Consider the following 15,657-nt stretch of genomic DNA (forward strand, 5'->3'; position numbering starts at 1 on the left):
CTCACTCCTGATGGAGCCACCGTCACGTATACGTGGGTTCCCGGTCTCGTCGGTCTGACAGGAAACGAGGCCGCTGACGCTGCTGCCGAGGCTGCAGTCCTCGTACCTCGGCCCGCCAGTTCTTCTGTTCCCCTCGTCTCCGCATTGCAGTCTCTGCGCAGGTGGTTTCACTACGGCTTCACCACCGGCCCTCCCTTCACAGCAATAAGCTGCGGGTTATTAAGCCCGGTTGTCCGAACATCGTTGTCTTCCTTGTTGTGTTTCTTTGTACGGTCTCCTAATTTTTTACTTTTTTTTTGTACTGTACCGGTGCCAAAGGGGAAAATTCTAGTCAGCCGTAAGTATACACGTCATACCCCACGTAAGCACAAAACAGAGGAGAGAACCCTATTATTGGCAATGTTTTAAGTGAATGAAATGAAAACTTCTATTGTAATGGAAAAAATGCATGTAAGTAATAACATACACAACAGATACAGATATTGTGCACACACAAATGCAGAATTGGCCAGTATTATTTTGGAAGTACCAGCACACATGAGGGGTGAGACAGTTACACATATTTCCCACTGACACCTGAACAGTTCAGTCACAGTTCTAGTGGTGACGTAATGGCATTCGCGACAATGTGTTTAGAACAGTGCACATTGTTATGCTGTAGACCGCGTCAGACTGCAACATGTATGACCTGAGCAAATTCTTGTCACCAGTGTTCAATACTTGATGATGATTCGGTGTCGTCAAATAAGAGTGCATCATACTAAGACTGTAAACTGAAGATGGTAACCCAGAATTACACTGAATTTTTCTGGATATCCAAACTCGTACAGCCATTGCTCGTGACTTTTTTGTATTTTGGTTGGTATTTTGCTCAGTGAATATATAACACATTTTTGGAAATATGGCACCAGTTTTACTGTTACAGTCCTGTCAGTTAAAAGAAAAGAGAAAAGCCATTATAGTGAGCCCCATGTATTTTGTTGCCACAGTGGTTTTTCTTTCTTTTGTGCAGTGATTTATTTGTAATATTGATTTTTCTCCTTACTTTGATTTTTTACTGCATGTGCTTCTGTCCATTCCAGTATCATTTGGTGCACTGGAAGAACAATTGTTTAAACGCCTGTGTGCACACACTGTAATTAGTCTCTCGTACCTACAAGTCCAATGACACAGCGATACATAGGGGGTTGTGGTGTATTCCTAGAGCTGTCACTTAAAGCTCAATTTTGAAACTTTGTTAGTTGGCTTTCTCGGGGAACTTTATGTCTATCTACATGCACCTGCCAGTACAGTTCTTTCGACGTCCCACGGGTCAAACTGACTCACCTCGATCAGAGTAACAGTCAGACATCGTCTGTACAATCACCCACTGGAAACACACGGTTACGGGTTGTTGAGCCACAACTTGCCACACGCAGTGACCGATAACCTCTGGCACAGAGATGCAACAGCAGGGAGCTGTCATCCAGTCATCCGAGCTCACGAAGGACTGCGCCTACTCGTCACCACTGATTTCGTCCAGATTTATGGCACGTGCTCCTCGGTATTGCCAAAAATGAGAGTGATCCAAGCGGGAGATCCAGGTGGCCAACCATTTAGGGAAAAATATCTGGATGGCTGGATTTTGTGTGAGTAGGACTTGGGCACTGAGAGCTCTGTAAAAAAATTGACAGTTTTTGCCCGTTATCAATACTGATACTGACATATACTATTCCTGAGAACTCCAACACTTTTAAGAATGATTTTGTGTTATATTTTAAAATTTTTTGTAATTTTGCATTTGCTATTTTAATTTCTCATTTATTTTATTAATTTTCGAGTTATTTTAATATGCCGTGCCAACACAATTGCACGTGCACTGACTTCATCTGCTGTTGTCCCTATTGTGATTAGTGGTAAGATCTGATGGAAGTCCCTGAAGAAGAAAATGGTACAGCTGGCTATAGGACTATATTTTTTACACAAACATTGAATTGTTCTCTGAATATTATATGAGGTACTGGAACTCGTCTGAAACAACTGAAGTGCATTCCTGCATCAATTACCAGTACTACTTTACTTTGAAATGTTACGGAGACTGTACGTGTCGTAGGCGTAGACTGTCAGCGCAGTAGTCGGGTGGCCCTACGCCTGTTGTGGCGATGGTATTAATTTCACAGTGGCGAGGGAATTCGTTTCGTCTTAGCTCAGGCAATTACACAAAATATTTGTGAGTGATACACGCAAACTTTTCTTGTCAGTCATTTTACCTATTGCTGGAAATGAGATCAAAATGCCTTCAGTACTTCCCTGAGATGTTTTACAGATTATGACTTATATGTAAGTTTGTAATGGCAGAAAGAAAATATTTTTGGTGATATATACTGATGGAAAAAAAATTGCAACACCAAAAAGTAATCGATGTAGAGTAATATAATTTCGGGAATACATTTGTCTAGGTAACATATTTAAGTGATTAACACTGGTAGATCACAGGTTAATGTAAGCCTGAGATAAGCCATTGAAAATGTGAAGCACTGGTACATTAATAACCTCTGTAACCACCATAATGGAAACCTGCATGCATTATGTTGTAAGGGCACCAGATACAAATACAAAATACATGTGTTTTATTCCACCTCTGAAAATGTTTACGTGCAATTGGTGCCTTCAGTGTTAACATAATAACAATAGTAATAATAATAATAATATAAATTTGGGCAAATGTCATCAACTACAATATAATAATCCAAGATGGATACAACACATATTTATGCAAATGTCAATAACAACAAAAAGTTTCGTAACAGATCAGTTACAAGATAAATGAACTACAGGGGTCACTCCAAAAGAAATGCACACTATTTCTGTAAAAATACAGTTTTCATTCTGCATTTGTGAAAGTTTTACAGTGTGTAGATACAAACCTTCCCACTTGTTTTCAAACTTAGTTCAATCTGTTCCTGTGAGTGGCGCTGTCACAGCATGTCTCCAAGATGGCTGCTACACTTGACGTTCGTCAGAAGCAATGTGCTGTCATAGAATTCCTGTGCTGTGGAAACGAGGCAGTGGGAAACATCCACAAGAGATTGAAAAAGGTGTACGGAGATGCTGCTGTCAATCGCAGTACAGTTAGTCCGTGGCCAAGCAGGTTATGTGACGAAAGCGGGCACGGCAATATTGAGGACTGTCCTCGCAGCGGCAGGCCTCGTACTGCACACACTCCAGACAATGTGCAGAGAGTTAACGAATTGGTGACTGCTGACAGACGCATCAGAGTGAACGAATTGTTGCGCTACATTGGGATAGGGAAGGAAGTGTTTGCAGAATACTGAAGTTGTTGGCGTTAAAAAAGGTTTGTGCCAGGTGGGTTCCCGGCACCTGGCGGGCCTCACGTCCAAAAATTTTAACTGCTAACACAGCCAATACAAGGAGCTGCAAATCAAAATGATGGATATTTCGTCGCCCAGCCAGGCATTCCCCAGCAAGCTCTACAACAAATACAGGAACACTTTAATGAAGCTTCAGAAGACAACTCTCAATACACAGTTTAATAAAAATTGCCTAGCTAATAATGTAATTCCATATTATATCAAAAACTCTGTGAATAGCATGTCATCTGCACCAAAGAAAGTGTAACAGAAAGTGGAGATTTTGTGGCTAAAGCATGAAATTAGGGAATTATATGCTAAAAAGTAGTTGCTTAGCACTAAACTTTACCAAACACATTTAGATTTGGCCAACAAATTTACAATACCAGCTCACTTTGAGGAAATAACAGAGAGAGAAAAGGCATATATTCAGAAAGTAATGCAAGAAAAACGAGAGAAACAAAACAGAAAACTCAACAGAATAATCAACAGCACAAACACACCCACTAAAAACAATCTCAACCAACAATATAAGTTCCATGACGGAATTGTTAACCTACCTGACATAAATCTTACCGAACAAGAAAAGAACCTACTAGAAAAAGGGCCAAAACACAACATTAACACTAACATATCACACAAAACAATAGAAAACCTAATAACGGAATCAGGAGACATTTTACAGGAACAAGAAAGACTCAGCACCCCAGAGTTTAATGCAAACTAGACAAGAGAATTAGTAGCTGCAGAAATATCACAGATAATCAGAACACACAAATCCACAATTATTTCTAATCATAAAACATCAGAGGAAATCACAGCCAGCAAACTTAAAATAAATTAAAACAGAACAATGCCATAGTAACAAGAGCAGACAAAGGGAATATTACTGTAATTATGAATGAAAAGGAAAACACAGAGAAAACACTAGATTTTCTCAAAGACAACAACATCACAAAACTGATCAGAAAAAAACATTCAACAGACACTGTAAAACATCAATAATACATTCTCAAAAAGCCAGGTAAAGAGGATGACACAGGAAAATGCAAAAGCACCCACCCTAAATGCCCTACCAAAGGTTCACAAGGATAATATCCCATTAAGACCCGTAATTAACTTCCAAAATGCTCCATCCTACTACATAGCCCATCAAACACACGCACTACTTAAAACGCTGTACACGTTTGATAACAACAGGAATCTGGAAAACTCAAAGGAGTTAATAGACAGAATCAAGAACATACACATACCGGACACAGCAACCCTCATATCATTCGACGTCACATCAATGTACTCTTGCCTTCCAATAAATGAAACAATCATCGTCATCACACGAATATTAAAACAACAAGGAAACATACCAGACACACAAATCAATGAAATAACCAACATACTCAAGACCATTACATCATAAAATAATTTTGTATTCAATAAATAATTTTATTCTCAACACGAAGGACTGCCAATGGGATCACAACCTGGACAATCTTCAGACCCATAATAAAACCAAAGAACTACAGGTTATATACTGGTACCGTTATGTCAATGCCTGATTGATGAACCACATACACACATAGAACAGCTACACAATGAAATAAGCAACTTACACCAAAAATTAACTTCACATTAGAAACAGAAACTAACAACACACTACACACTACACTTTCTAGATCTCACCATACAAAAAACAAACAACACACACAACTTCACAATATTCAGGAAACTGACAACCACAAGCACCACCATTCACAACCTATCAAACCACCCATTGACACATAAGCATGCAAACTTCTGTTTCTTCATGGGTGTTCTGTTTAATCTGTGGAGCATGAATCTGAACTACACACAAGAACTAAACAAAATAAAACAAATAGCAGCAGAAAATGGTTGTACCCTCATATGGTAGACAAGTTAAATGAAACAATATGCAAATAGTACAAAAATGAACACAGAACACACCACACACACACACACACACAAATCCTCACCCAGCACAGAACAACACAAAACACAACAGAGCAACAACACACACATGAAACGAAATGGCACATACTCACCTGCAATAAGAGCAAAAGCATGTGGCAACTTATTAATATGAATACTAATAGAGGAAAACAACTACAAAGTGATATTACCTTAAAAATAGAAGGAAAATTAGTCTCCAGTGGGAAAGAAACAGCAGAGGTATTCAATAACTACTTTACAGAAACAATAGAAAACCTGGCTGACCATCTTAAAAATAGCTGTCCCTTGCAACTAGAACCAAACTTATGCTCTGAGACACTATTTTTAAGGCCTACATCTGCAATTGAAATAGAAAAGACACTTCATAGCAAAATTTAAAAAAAATCATCTGCTGGACAAGATCAAATTCCATGCTTCCTCCTCCATAATTGCAGTAACTATCAGTAAACCCCTAGCCCACATAATAAACTTCTCATTCCTGAATGGTGCATTTCCTGGTATGCTCAAAATTGCAAAAATTATACCTGTCCACAAAAAAGAAAGCAAAGAGGATCCCAGTAATTATCGACCCATTGCACTGCTTTCAACTTTTAGTAAAGTATTTGAATATATAATGGCCACCAGAATCATGTCCTTTCTAGACAAAGAAAATATCCTGTCACCTGCTCAGTTCGGCTTCCAAAGTAAGAAAGCTACAACTGATGCAATACAAGAATTTCTAGATCATGCACTGGAGCTTGTGGACAAAAAACTCCCAGCCATAGGTATCTTCCTAGATCTAACAAAGGCCTTCGACATGGTTAATCATAGTATACTTTTGCAAAAGATGAATTCCTATGGAATAAGAGGAAATGCCTATGACTGGTTTAAAAGCTATCTGGAAGATCAACAGCAGTATGTCGAATTAAATGAACCTAAGTTCTCGGGTACAGCTAGCACTGTACATTCCTCCATACATACCATAAAGCAAGGCGTTCCCCAAGGCTCCGTCCTGAGACCCTTGCTGTTCTTACTTTACATAAATGACCTTCCTCACAGCCTACCAGACACAAAAACCCTTTGTTTGCTGATGACACCTCTGTACTCATATCTGCGCCCGAACAAATTCTCCAGTCTAATATAGATAGGACCACAGATCAAATAAGTTGATGGCTTCAAAGTAACAGCCTGCTTCTTAATGCAAAAAAGACAATTGGAATAACCTTCCACTCTGGCCAAAACAGAAATCCATTATTACCAACTATATCACTGGACAAAATAATGTTAAACTTGAAAATGAAATAAAATTTTTGGGGGTCACTATTACTGATACGCTCACATGGAAAAGGCGCATTGACATTACCAGCACAAAACTTAATAAAGTATGCTTCATGATTAAATCAATAAGGAACGTCACTAACACAAGTACCCAAACCACTATGTACCGTGCACTCTTTCACTCTGTACTTAACTACGGAATCTTCTTCTTCTGGGGCCAAAATTCTGAATCAATTAAGATATTCAAACTGCAAAAGAAGATAGTCAGAACAATTATGTTCAAAAACCAAAGAGACACTTGTAAACCATTATTTAAAAAACTAAATATTTTGCCCCTCCCATGCCAATACATACTATAATTATTATTCTTTACCAAAAAAAGTATCAACAGAATTAGCAAAAATATGGATTACATCGATTATGACACAAGATCAAAAACCTCTCTAAGAATACTTCCCCACTCAACAAAATTATACAGTGATGGTGTCAATTGCATGGGAATAAAATTATATAACCATCTTCCAACTTTTATACAAGAAATAAATAAATTCAAACAGATGGTGAAATCTCTTTTAATAAAAGACTGCTTTTATACCATCCAGGAATATTATGAATCAAAATTGTCTTAGTGCACGATAATGTATCAAAGCTGAATGTTATTAAGTCAATTTTGTCACATCATGTAAAAATTCTCCGTGAAGCTGTAACTTTAAGTAACATAATTTGTAGGTAATGTAATATAATCATTCTTCTGTGTTCTTGTTTACTGTTTTAGACTACTGTAAACTGTATATTTGTATTGACTTATCCCATATCAGTTGTACAAGCCATTGTACTGATTTGACCTATGGGACAAATAAATAATAAATAAACAATAACAAGATCGTTCACAGAATAGGCAACATATTAAAGAAACAGGGACTCCAAATAGGATACAGGACAGAGAACACAACACAGAAAAAGATAAGAACACAAGAAACACCCATGGATAAATTTAACAGATCAGGAATATATGAACTCACATGCAACACTTGCCAGTCAGTATACGTAGGACAAACATGCAGAAACTTCAAAACAAGATATTCGGAACATCTCAGAGCTTGTAAAAGCAACAGCTCCCATAGCACATTTGCTGACCACCTTATAGTCAACAATCACCACCCAACCATAATAGAAACAGACTTAAGAATACTAAAAACCCAGCCACAGCTTATACAGCAAACTGACTATTGAGGAAAACTTAATACACAGAAGGCAATAGCAGAAGGAAATCAGGTCTTAAACGGATACACTACACTCTCCAATGGCACACTATTTAGCACATTAAAGGAACTTTACAAATAAAAACTGCACAACAGATAAAGTCTACACACACACAAAATGCAAACAAAATTCAAATTTGGCGCCGAACTCTCTGGTAAACAAATGAACACGCTCTGGGCTGAGACACACAACAAACCACAATCACAGTGTGTTCTGGTGTAGTGAAAAAGTGTTTTACTACGTTATTTGTGGAAAATACTTGTAATAGTTACGTATGCATGACAACATCTCAGCGTGATGCGGAGAATGCAAGTGCTTGCCACATGAAAACGTAAGTAAATACGAAAATAGGCGCGAAAAACTAAATTACATTCTAAAAGATAGGTTAACTCCCAGCAAAAAACTTTCCCATTAACATCGTTTGGTTGCAGATGACAAGCAACCTGTAGCAATTAACACAAAAGTGGTACATAAAATTCATACACACCAAATGTAAAGGTATTTACAAAAAAAGAAACGATCTGTTGTTTGAACTAGAAATACACATAATTTTATAATCATTTACCAAATATGTTCACATTGCAGAATAAATAAAAACGAAAACCCACTGATGGTGCCGAAACATGTTTGAGTACTGAGAAAAACGGTGTTTTGTGTAACGCGGACCTCACATCCAAAAACTTTAACATATGTACAGTTTGCAGTTAATTTATTCTTTCTTATAAGGAAAGTGGGTAATTTTTCACATACTCGAGGAACTCTTGAGCAGCGTAAATTAATTTACTTTTGATCCACGTTATTTACTGGCGCTGTGTAGGCATTTTTAGGTAATTTGTTGAAGCAGACAGGACCAAGATTTTTGTACCTGTTGTGTGTCTTTGCAAGCCTAACACATGGCAAATCAATTGTATGTCCACTTATGTTATGGTCATGAAATGCCCTCCTTAAGTCAAATTTACTCAAATTCTCATTTACGAAAACGATGGAGTTGTGAATATACAGGCCAGACACTGTAATTATATTGTTGTTGTTGTTGTGGTCTTCAGTCTTGAGACTGGTTTGATGCAGCACTCCATGCTACTCTATCCTGTGCAAGCTTCTTCATCTCCCAGTACCTACTGCAACCTACATCCTTCTGAATCTGCTTAGTGTATTCATCTCTTGGTCTCCCCCTACGATTTTTACCCTCCACGCTGCCCTCCAATACTAAATTGGTGATCCCTTGATGCCTCAGAACATGTCCTACCAACCGATCCCTTCTTCTGGTCAAGTTGTGCCACAAACTTCTCTTCTCCCCAATCCTATTCAATACTTCCTCATTAGTTATGTGATCTACCCATCTAATCTTCAGCATTCTTCTGTAGCACCACATTTCGAAAGCTTCTATTCTCTTCTTGTCCAAACTATTTATCGTCCATGTTTCACTTCCATACATGGCAACACTCCATACGAATACTTTCAGAAATGACTTCCTGACACCTAAATCAATACTGGATGTTAACAAATTTCTCTTCTTCAGAAACGCTTTCCTTGCCATTGCCAGCCTACATTTTATATCCTCTCTACTTCGACCATCATCAGTTATTTTGCTCCCCAAATAGCAAAACTCCTTTACTACTTTAAGTGCCTCATTTCCTAATCTAATTCCCTCAGCATCACCCGACTTAATTAGACTACATTCCATTATCCTTGTTTTGCTTTTGTTGATGTTCATCTTATATCCTCCTTTCAAGACACTGTCCATTCCATTCAACTGCTCTTCCAAGTCCTTTGCTGTCTCTGACAGAATTACAATGTCATCGGCGAACGTCAAAGTTTTTATTTCTTCTCCATGAATTTTAATACCTACTCCGAATTTTTCTTTTGTTTCCTTTACTGCTTGCTCAATATACAGATTGAACAACATCGGGGACAGGCTACAACCCTGTCTTACTCCCTTCCCAACCACTGCTTCCCTTTCATATCCCTCAACTCTTATAACTGCCATCTGGTTTCTGTACAAATTGTAAATAGCCTTTCGCTCCCTATATTTTACCCCTGCCACCTTTAGAATTTGAAAGAGAGTATTCCAGTCAACATTGTCAAAAGCTTTCTCTAAGTCTACAAATGCTAGAAACGTAGGTTTGCCTTTCCTTAATCTTTCTTCTAAGATAAGTCGTAAGGTCAGTATTGCCTCACGTGTTCCAGTGTTTCTACGGAATCCAAACTGATCTTCCCCGAGGTTGGCGTCTACTAGTTTTTCCATTCGTCTGTAAAGAATTCGCGTTAGTATTTTGCAGCTGTGACTTATTAAGCTGATAGTTCGGTAATTTTCACATCTGTCAACACCTGCTTTCTTTGGGATTGGAATTATTATATTCTTCTTGAAGTCTGAGGGTATTTCGCCTGTTTCATACATCTTGCTCACCAGATGGTAGAGTTTCGTCAGGACTGGCTCTCCCACGGCCGTCAGTAGTTCCAATGGAATATTGTCTACTCTGGGGGCCTTGTTTCGACTCAGGTCTTTCAGTGCTCTGTCAAACTCTTCACGCAGTATCGTATCTCCCATTTCATCTTCATCTACATCCTCTTCCATTTCCATAATATTGTCCTCAAGTACATCGCCCTTGTACAGACCCTCTATATACTCCTTCCACCTTTCTGCTTTCCCTTCTTTGCTTAGAACTGGGTTTCCATCTGAGCTCTTGATATTCATACAAGTGGTTCTCTTATCTCCAAAGGTCTCTTTAATTTTCCTGTAGGCGGTATCTATCTTACCCCTAGTGAGATAGGCCTCTACATCCTTACATTTGTCCTCTAGCCATCCCTGCTTAGCCATTTTGCACTTCCTGTCGATCTCATTTTTGAGACGTTTGTATTCCTTTTTGCCTGTTTCACTTACTGCATTTTTATATTTTCTCCTTTCATCAATTAAATTCAGTATTTCTTCTGTTACCCAAGGGTTTCTACTAGCCCTCGTCTTTTTACCTACTTGATCCTCTGCTGCCTTCACTACTTCATCCCTCAAAGCTACCCATTCTTCTTCTACTGTATTTATTTCCCCCATTCCTGTCAATTGCTCCCTTATGCTCTCCCTGAATCTCTGTACAACCTCTGGTTCTTTTAGTTTATCCAGGTCCCATCTCCTTAAATTCCCGCCTTTTTGCAGTTTCTTCAGTTTTAATCTACAGGTCATAACCAATAGATTGTGGTCAGAGTCCACATCTGCCCCTGGAAATGTCTTACAATTTAAAACCTGGTTCCTAAATCTCTGTCTTACCATTATATAATCTATCTGATACCTTTTAGTATCTCCAGGGTTCTTCCATGTATACAACCTTCTATCATGATTCTTAAACCAAGTGTTAGTTATGATTATGTTGTGCTCTGTGCAAAATTCTACCAGGCGGCTTCCTCTTTCATTTCTGTCCCCCAATCCATATTCACCTACTATGTTTCCTTCTCTCCCTTTTCCTACACTCGAATTCCAGTCACCCATGACTATTAAATTTTCGTCTCCCTTCACAATCTGAATAATTTCTTTTATTTCATCATACATTTCTTCAATTTCTTCGTCATCTGCAGAGCTAGTTGGCATATAATTATATTATATTTAGTTTCTTAAAATAATCTCTTCGTGATTTGTATGGTTTAAGCCCTGCTATGCACCGTATGACTTTCTTTTGCCATTTAAACACTACAAAAAGCGATTCGGATAGCTGGAGTAGGAGGTTTTTGTTAATCCTGCGTTGTTTTAACATACTCTTGGAAAATGACATCTCCTAACACAGATTTCTAATAGCTAAATGAAATACCAATTTTCCTAGATTTGGCTTTAAAAATGTTTTGATGTAACGAAATATTTTCATAGAAACTTTCTTCCCCCATTTCCAAACTTAGGAGTTGAATCTCTAAAATTGCTGAAACAAGTATTTTTTTTATCTCCAACCAAGAAGCTAAATACAGTTTCATAGACGTAGCTTTAAAATGTTTTACCAGTTCTTTAATTATTTAGTTTTTTTAAAAATTCACCCACTATTTCACCCTTTTGGGAGTTGAATTTCGAAAAATGTTGAAACATCATCTTTTTATTTCTGGCCGAGAAACCAAATAGGCCTACCAATTTTCGTAGTTCTAGCTTCAAAATTGCCTTAATAGCGATATGTTGTCAGGAAGCGTTCCATCCCCTATTTCGCCCCCACATGGGTGTAATTCCGAAAAATCCCTTCTTAAACGATGTCTTCCGTATAAGATCAACACCTCCAAAGTTTGGCGGTTTCGGCTGGTTGATGATGAGTCACCATTCAGTCGGGGATTTCCTTTCGTATTTATAGAAATTTGGAAATTTGTGGTAAGTTCCTATGGGAACAAATCACATCGGATGAGAAAAATCGGTTTTTAGCTGTTCTGAGGCCAAAAACCGCATAAAACGCATCAATCAAAATCAAATCGGATTATTAGTTTCCGTGTGACTGGCGCAAAACATATTCAATTTGCTGCCTACAGTTTTCTGCAACAAGTTGAAGTCGAGAAACAGCATGTTTCCTGGGTCACGTTCAGAATGTGTTGCGCGATGCGTGCCTTCAGTACAGCTGGTAAGTTTGCAGTCGGAACAGTGAGCACATCATCTGTCAGACAGCCCCCACAGCCAGAAGTCACACGGATTAAGACCAGGTGATCGGGGCGGCCAGGCTGTAGGGAAATGGCGGCCGATAATTCTAGCTTTTCAGAAATGGCGCTTCAGCAGCCGCTTAACTAGATTTGCGATCTGCGGAAGTGCGCCATCTTGCATTAAAATGATCACATCCACGCTGTTGGAGAGCTGGAATGACGTGGTTGCGCACAAGACAGTCGTAGTTCTTACCAGTGACGGCACAGGTAACAGGACCGGAAGCACCTGTCTCTTCGATAAAATATCGCCCTGTGATAAATGATGCCGTAAACCCGCATCACACAGTGACCTTCACAGGATGATTGATGTGCGTGTTGGATTTCTCGTTGCCCCTATTGGACAATTCCGTGTATTGACAAATCCTGTCAGAAGGGAGAGGGCTTCGTCTGTCCTCAAAATCTTCCACGCCGATCGTTGTCCACTTCCATGCGAGCAAGAAATTCTAAAGCAAAAGTCTCCCTTATTGACAAGTCAACAGGAAGCAGCTCGTGCTCATGGGTAATTTTGAATGGATAGCAAAGAAGGATGTTTCGTAGGATTTTAAGCATCGTGCTCACGGGTATGTCCCATGTTCGGGCAATTCTCCGTGCACTACACGTTTGCACACTCGCCTTCTCCTGCACTGCTGTGGCCACTGCTTCCACTGACGTCGAACCAATTCGTTTCCTCCCTCTACCAGGTTCCACACCAAAAGAAGCCGTCTTTTCGAATTTCAGAATCATTTTCTCCAGACCCACGGCAGTCATCCGATCAACGCCTTCTTTCAAACCCTTCAATGCCTTGAACTTATGCAGAGCGACGTGGGCAGCAAATTGATCATGATTCTTGTAATGCAGCTGTACAAGCAGATCGCGATCCCGCTTTGATTTATTTATGGCGAACGTCGCAGACGCGAGAGGAGGAAAAGCCGTGTACCCGGCGTGTTCACACCAACTTCACCACTGTTCTTTTCCTTATGCCATACGTTTTCCCCCTTCTCCGATAATATTCCGTTGCAATTTGACGTCATTCTGACAATTGGTGTTATTTCTAAAGCGTTTTGAAAGTTTAACTTTAATTATAATCACCCTGTATATTTGCGAGATTATAAGGCACATTATTTGGTACCGAGATGCAGCGCCACACCCCTTTGCACACCATTCTTATGTCATACGTAAGTGGATTTCGCTCTGTAGAATTCGATTGTTTATATTTGCGCCAGAGATTGTCATACGTGAAAGAAAAGACTATTGATATCGATACTTTCTCTGGAGAAAAGTCTTTGTGGCGGTACCCAAAACCCAAATGAAAGTTCTAACAAATGTGTATGGGAAAAGATTGCCAAAAACTATTTTTGTGGGAAGAAATGCACTTGCCATTGGTGTTTATAATGCAGTTTCATGTTTCAATGATGGTGTGCAAAGCAGGAAATATGTTTTAGAGAAAATGGGAGGTTCGAGTCCTCCCTCGGGCATGGGTGTGTGTTTGTCCTTAGGATAATTTAGGTTAAGCAGTGTGTTAGCTTAGGGACTGCTGACCTTAGCAGTTTCCACACACATTTAAACATTTGAAGAAAATGGGAATGAAGGCCAAAGCTTTGTATGCCATAGACAGAGAGCGGGTAGTGAAAGCAGATAAATCATTTTTGGAGGTAATAAAATCAGGAAGAGTGCATCATAAGAGTGTGAAAAGGAAGAAAACTTATTTAGAAAATGGAAAAGAACCTGCTTATGATACTGGACAGTTCTAAAAGAATGCCAAATACAAGCAGAAACTTTAACGGCCATTTTCCGCAATACACAAATTTCTGTACTTAGGTACATGTAACATCCAAAATAAATATCCTAGTGCTTTCAAACTTGGTATGCTCATTAAACACAAACTACTTAATTCAAAACACTAGAATTTTCCAAATCTATTAAAAACTAGCTATAAAATTTAAATTTTTTTCCAAACGCGAAGTTTAAAATGTAACAACTCATTCATTTTTTCATAAATTGAATAAATTCTAGAGTTTCATACATCTGTAAGCGTGGTTTGTATGCTGTGCAAAATTCGTTCAAAAATCTCTCTTACTTATGAAGGAAAGGGTACCTATAGCAACAAATGCAGTCAATAGTAAGTAAAAAAAGATGAAGTTTCACATGTAAAAAAACGTATTTTTTATGTTTTTGAACTTTCACTGCTACGAGTGTGAATCCTGAATGCTTCCTGGTCGTGTTGACAAAGTTTTGTGAATTTATTTGTAAAAGTATAGTCAGTGGAAATTAAAATGTCCTGTGGTGCCTCTCCTGCTCCAAGTCGTCCCGTTTGACGCCCTACTCCCCTTAAGTCCAAAGACTGGTCTAATGCAACTCTCCGTGCCTGTCTCTACAGTGGCTGTGAGGCTGTGCGTAATATTAATGTAAAGCCCAAGTTCCGCGTTCTGGCCCTGACTGGTCACTCTGGCCCGACCGTGCGCCGTGCCATCAGACGCGGCGTGCAGGGCGTCTGGTGAGCACACCGCTCCCCCGGCCCTCGTCGCCTTTCGTGACTCCGGAGCCGCTGCTACAGACTCGACTACCTCCCCAGTCGGAATTGCGAGGTGTAACACCCTCCGTTCCAGTCCCCCCACCGGGGGGAAACCGCCCAGGTATTACCGGAAATCGGGCGCTGGTCCCCCGTATGACAGTCAAGTGGCTCTGAGCACTATGGGACTTAACTTCTGAGGTCTTCAGCCCCCTAAAACTTAGAACTACTTAAACCTATCTAACCTAAGGACATCACACACATCCATGCCCGAGGCAGGATTCGAACCTGCCACCGCAGCGGTCCCGCGGTTCCAGACTGTAGCGTCTAGAACCGCTCGGCCACTCCGGCCGGCCTGCGCTCAGAAGAAAGCGTGGATGGACAGACAAATATTCTCTTGGTGGTTCCATGAAACTTTTGTACCAGCAGTGAGAAAAGAGCTAAAGAAGGAAAAGCTTCCACTGAAAGCTATCCTTATAATAGACAATGCTCCCAGTCGTCCTTCAGTCCGCTGGTATGGCGTGTAAGGGTGAGAAACGCCATCCTCACCTGCTGTAAATTGACGAGACTCTGGTGACCGAGTGACTCCCGGGATAAGGAGTCGCCCTCTTCCATGCCAACGTCCTCCTTGCAGGGCGGATGAGCGGTTAGAGATTAGGGCATTAAGACATCCTATGTTCT

Source organism: Schistocerca serialis, chromosome 3, assembly GCF_023864345.2.
Source record: "Schistocerca serialis cubense isolate TAMUIC-IGC-003099 chromosome 3, iqSchSeri2.2, whole genome shotgun sequence".
Taxonomy (NCBI): domain Eukaryota; kingdom Metazoa; phylum Arthropoda; class Insecta; order Orthoptera; family Acrididae; genus Schistocerca; species Schistocerca serialis.